This window comes from Carassius auratus, unplaced genomic scaffold, assembly GCF_003368295.1.
Source record: "Carassius auratus strain Wakin unplaced genomic scaffold, ASM336829v1 scaf_tig00029946, whole genome shotgun sequence".
Classification (NCBI taxonomy): domain Eukaryota; kingdom Metazoa; phylum Chordata; class Actinopteri; order Cypriniformes; family Cyprinidae; genus Carassius; species Carassius auratus.
Genome location: NW_020525812.1, coordinates 1 through 5,911, shown reverse-complemented (window position 1 = coordinate 5,911; position 5,911 = coordinate 1). Strand labels below are relative to the sequence as shown.

At 36.9% G+C, this 5,911-nt stretch overlaps 1 pseudogene; it reads right to left on the bottom strand.

Moving 5' to 3' along the window:
* Positions 1-2,320: 2,320 nt before the first annotated feature.
* Positions 2,321-5,562, bottom strand: LOC113079962 (ceramide synthase 2-like; annotated as a pseudogene).
* Between the last annotated feature and the right edge of the window lie 349 nt (positions 5,563-5,911).

Below are 5,911 nucleotides of genomic sequence, written 5' to 3'. Positions count from 1 at the left end.
GCAGCTCAATAGATTTTGGAGCAATGGTTGATTCATTTGTCCTCTAAACATCTTTAATTTCTTCTCCTCTCTTTTACCTCTCATATACCTCTAATTACATCTTGTTCTCATGCTAACCTCAGCATGATACACATTTCTGCTCTTTCTCTGGCAATCTTTCAGCCAAACATCTCTGTTCCTCGAGTTCACTTGGTCCACCTCCATCAAACAGAGCGTTTGCATATTTGCGGCCTCTTACTGGCATCCAAGCCGTTATGAATAGTTTAAGAGGAGTTGAATGACGTTGTGTGGAGACCGGTTGTACCCTTTACCGACGGCTGTGGTCCAGTCACTAGTGCTCTGTAACTCAAGCAGGCCTCCGACCAAAAAGGTAAAGACTCCCACACATCACACCAAGGGAAAGATGAAGGAAGAACAAAGAGGAACGTGACGGAGGACAGGAAGGAGAGAGGATAAGAACAAAAACACAATCTGCAACTGCAATTAAGTTCGCCACCAGGAGCAGATTAAGGGGAAATTGAGTCAATGCAGGGAGGCGATAGCTTTAATTTGATTGGCTGGCAGGCCAGACAACAGATAGAAGAAGAAAAAGAGCAAGGTGATGTAGTAAAGATCTCATCCTCTCCAGTTAGTTTCTACACTCGCATTCAGGAGAATGAAAACGCTAAAGCAAGGAAACAGGACGAAATAATAGTGGAGTAGAGAGATGAGTGAAAAAAGCTCTTATAAATAATGAACAATCCTAGAGAGATTTCATTAGGGTAACTGAATAAAGCTTGATCAATGCACAACTATTCTGGACTCCCCTGGAGGTAGATCTCATTTCAGGTAGACTTGATAATTTTTTTTTGTTGTTGTTTTTTTATTAAATAAATAAATAGCATGCACTGTTACTGCTCAGGAATAACATATTAAGTGACATATTAAAACATGTAATTATTTAACATTATTTGCTCATAATATTAATATTAAATTAAACAGAATATACATGTATGTGTGTGTGTTTATATAACTTTAAAATTAAAGACTAAAGGCAGGATATCAGATGGTTATTGTAATATTTTTAGTTACAGAAATGTATTATTGACCAGAGGATTTTTCTTATGTTATGGAGAAATTTAAATACTACTTCTATTGCTTAAAGTGCAGTTATAAAAATAACAAAACATACACACACACACACACACATATATATATATATATATATATAAATGTATTATGTATTAGCTCACTTAGTTTAGTTCTCATCAACTCATCTTAAAGATTACCAAAAATGTGACTGAAAATTATTATAGTCTCTAGTTTCTTATGCTCACCCAGGCCATGATTATTTGATCCTTCAGAATCATGCTGATTTGATGCTCAAGAAACACATTATCATAAATGCTGAAAGTTATTATTGCTTATATATAAATATTATTCTCTAATATACTTACATAACAAATGTATACAATAAAATATAAAGGAAGTTATATCAAGATCACTTACATGGAGGCTGTCGCAAAGATAAGGCATGTTTATAACAATATGCGTTTTAATTAATTTGGAATCGATCACTCACCTGCTTCACATGCACATCCCCTTGTCCTCAATGAGAATTATTTGGACCTTACAGACCTTATTTAGATAGATTAGAAACCAGAACATGATTAATCAGAGATATGGAGGAAGAAAGCTGGATCTCTGCTGCCAGACATGGACAAGTGAACTCCAAGCATGTGACCTTCATGTGTGGAGGTAGAAAAGTGACACGGCCACAGTACCACAGAGGACCAATTACAGTCAGTGTGTGATCACACTAATTGCTGATCTGGGATCAGATTTCAGCCCATAACCCTACATTTAGGCTAAGAGTCATAGCGTGGTCGGTAACTGAGCTCAAATATTAAAGTGGCAGCTAACTGTAATGTGCTCCAAGGTTCATTACACAGGCGAGAGTCAGGTAGCCACAACAGTGGAGAGTTTGGGTCATCACAAATCCCCCCCAAAATATCTTTAAATAGCAGAGAGGAACAAATCTCAAGGTCTCATTAGACTCAAGGTCAAATTAGAACATGGTGCTCAATAGTAAATAATTGTAAGAAACTCTTTTTACTTTGTAAATTCTTTTGATTTCGAAATATATATAACAACATAAAAATATCTCTTAAATCTCTAAATATTAAGCATTTCAGTAAATTGTTTTTAATACACACCAAGTCTTTCTTTCTCACTTAAAACTGTGATTCTGAACAGACAGAAAGATTGAACAAGATCGAAAATAATTTTTGGAATATAAATGTTTCAAATATCTATAAAAAAAACAAGCAGACAAAGAACATGGTCATCCACAAAAATCTTTATCTTTCATCACTGAATAATGATGATACAAGATACAACATAAAACAGGCAATTTGGACATGGATCAAATTGTTTGTTTGTGCGGTCGACGGGACACGGTGAGGGGGAAGAACTGGTCTTGGCACCAGGCCGCGAGGAGAGAAGATGGTGAATGGATGTAAACAGAGAAGGTGAGAGAGACAGGAAGATAGTTCAGCTTAAAATCTAAAGGCCATGAGGTGAGGAGCACAAGGACAACAAGCACACATAGAAACGACACAAATACACATTTACAAATAAGGCACTTGTGACAACATTTGGAAACTTAAAATAACTCCGTAAAGTCAATCCAGATGTCCCGTTCCACTTGCAAAATGCATTACACGCTGAGCACCTGTATCGACACTGACTCATATATGAACAAAACAAATACTGGACCAAAATCTGTAAACCTGTCGCTGAAATTATAATAAGAGATCATGATGAAAGATGATATAGCTGACCTTACTGTTGAATATGACACTTAAAGGGTCAGCTGACTCAAAAATGAACATGCCGTCATCATTTATTCACCCTCATGTCATATGCAAACCTGTAATGACTTTCTTCTGCAAACATGAGAACGGTTTCGTCCATGCAATTAAAGTCAGTGGGGTCCAATTTGTTTGCAAAAATATCTTCTTTTGTTGTCCACAGAAGAAAAGGCGGACAGGTTTTGGAGCAACATGAGAGTGAGTGAATGAGACTATGTTTATTTTTGGGTCAACTGTCCCTTTAAGGTTTAAAATGATCTCATGTAAAGCAGCAGCTCCTGGGCAAACAGTACATACTGGATCAAATCCAGAGGGTGTTTTTTTCTTCTTTTTTTTTTTTTTTTTTTTTTAAGTATGCAATCCATTTCTCATAAATAGCACAAATGCAAGCCAGAGTTTCAATTATGTCAAACAGTTTGCGAACAACACAATCATTATAATGCATTTTACATTAGACGGAGAGTTACAAAGTGCATCCAGCACTCAATACTGATAATTACTGTAATTATTTATCATTTCAAAGGAAGAGGAAAACATCAACTACAGATTCTCCTGCCAAGTACTTTTTTTGTTTTGTTTGGTTTTTTGCTTTTTACGAAGTCATTTTTCACATACTGCATAAATGATCAGCTTATCAGGTTTGCTGAAAGTATCTGGACCTTAAATAAAAATAATCTTAAATTAAAAAAAAAGAAAAAAAAAATATATAAAAAATTTAAAATAAATGTGTAACGAATATATTTTTAGAATGCATTTTTTACAGAAATGCCAACCAAAACAAAAATATGGTATGAGATTGTCACACACATTTGTTGCTTCGTTACAAACTCAACAGACAAATGTTAAATGTAAAAAGCAGCACAGTGATTCAGTGCCTATGGAACGGGATATCGTGGCAATACAAATTTGAGTTTTTGCGTCTCTAGATGGTGGTAGTGTTGCAAGACTGGGTCAGTAACATCTGTTAGTGCAACTGGATTGAGGAAAGATCAGCGAGGAAGACCCTCGGCAGTGTAAACACACCTCTGATGAAGGTCATGTGTGTTTTCTCAGTAAAGCAGGTGTGTGAAGGTCACTTGGTGAGACTTATTATATATAGTGAACACAAAAACTAAACAATTCCAGTCAGTCTCCAGCAACTTTCTGGGAAATCTGACAGTTGACCAGACAAAACATGCAAAATCTTATTACTGACAAGTAAAGGGAGGATAATAGTGTGTGTGTGATGCCCAAAATATAAAAAGAAAAGAAATGTATGACCGGCAGTATAACTTTGTACTACTAAGGCACTAAACAAGTAATAAATTGGAGGAAATATTTCCAGTAAAGCAAGTGAACGCTGGATTCACTAACTTTAGACAGACCCTGAACAAACATAAGGGTTTCTTTAATGATATGGTACTGCTAATAGTGTTTTAAATCATTTTCAAGAGGAAAGACGTTATATCATTCCTCCTTATCAAAGTATGTCCGTTTCCAAAAAATTATTAACATATGTATCTAAATGTATTGTGTGTGTGTTTGCTCTGGGCCTTTTCAATCCATCAAACGCCCCTGGCATGAGTTTGTTGGTCTGGTCCGTGTGTACAGGAAGTGGAGTGTTGTACCTCCCTCTCGTCTCTGCTCGTATCACTCATTCTTGCGGTGATGGTTGTTGTTTAGAGGAGAGTGGCCGTTCTGCACTGGTCCATTTTTCATAGGCGCTTTCCTGCCCTCCTGCTCTCTCTCGTCTTCCTCAGAGTCCGTTTCTTCTCGGTCACTCCTCTCGTCCTCCACGATATTCTGTGACGTGACAAATGAAGGGTGATGAAGCTTTTAAAATCCCTGCAATTCAGATTTTTTCTGCAATAATTTCTGCCTGACCACTGAAAAGGACAGGTCACACAAAAATAAAGGTCCTCTCATCGTTTACTCGTTCTCATGTAGTTCCAAACCAACAGGACTTTATTTCTTGCGGAACCCAAAAGGAGAAATTTTTAACAATGTCCACGTTTTCGTAGAGGCCCATTTTTATCTTCTGGGTTTGAAACCAGCAATCACTGTTACAGAGCTATAGTGCGTGTAATGCCAAACATAATATTAATGTAGTGCAGTCTGTGTTGGTCGACTTACATTGCCTGGCAAGAATTGACAGCCATACGCAGGATGAGTATGGCCCAGAAGATGTGCAGACACTGCAGCACAAACAGCAGCCCGTTAAAGAAGTAATACCCAAAGAACGGAGGATAAACGGTCACTGGATACACCCAGGTACAGTGCAAAATCCTGAGAGACACAGAAAAAGACAGAAAGCACGAGTTTTACATCTGACATTTAAGAAACAGGCACATGGAGGTCATTTTCACAATGATTTAAAGAATTATTAAAGAGTAACATTTCAACCGAACTCTGAGACCGGCACGGATTACTATTTACAGAGCCTTCATTTGATATTACAGAAGCAACTCATTTGATATCTCTTGACAAATATAGAAAGCGGGTCAAGAGAAATGCATGATTTATAGGTTTAATAATAAACCTTGGGAGCAAAATCGAAAAGTTCCCAACTCACCAAAATGGAAAGATGACAAGTCTGGTGATCATGAAGACGACAGCAAATACGATGAATATGTAGTTGCATGCTTTTCTCCAGCCGGCATAGTTAAACATTTTGGCAGACTGTTGGGACAGACAGAGATGGGACACCTGTGAGTATTGCACAAAAGCACCACTAGAAGGCAGCGTTACACACCTACATTAATAACCCTGACTACTATACACGCTAAAGATGTATTGAATTAATTGTGCCATTAATAAGAGCGATATTATATGAAGCTCACTAAGAGCAACAAACAATATTTTTTTTTTTTTATAATAAACAACATTTGGCTCATTTGTGAAATCATGCAATGGACAGGACTGCCAGTTCTTGTAATATCTGGATATCACAAAAGCCAAATATGTATATAAGACTATGTGATTGAATTATTCGTTCACCACAAAGTTCAGAGATTTTGAAGAAAAACACATTAAAACGCTAATTATGTCTGTGGAATACAAATTTACACAAGCTCCTGAGA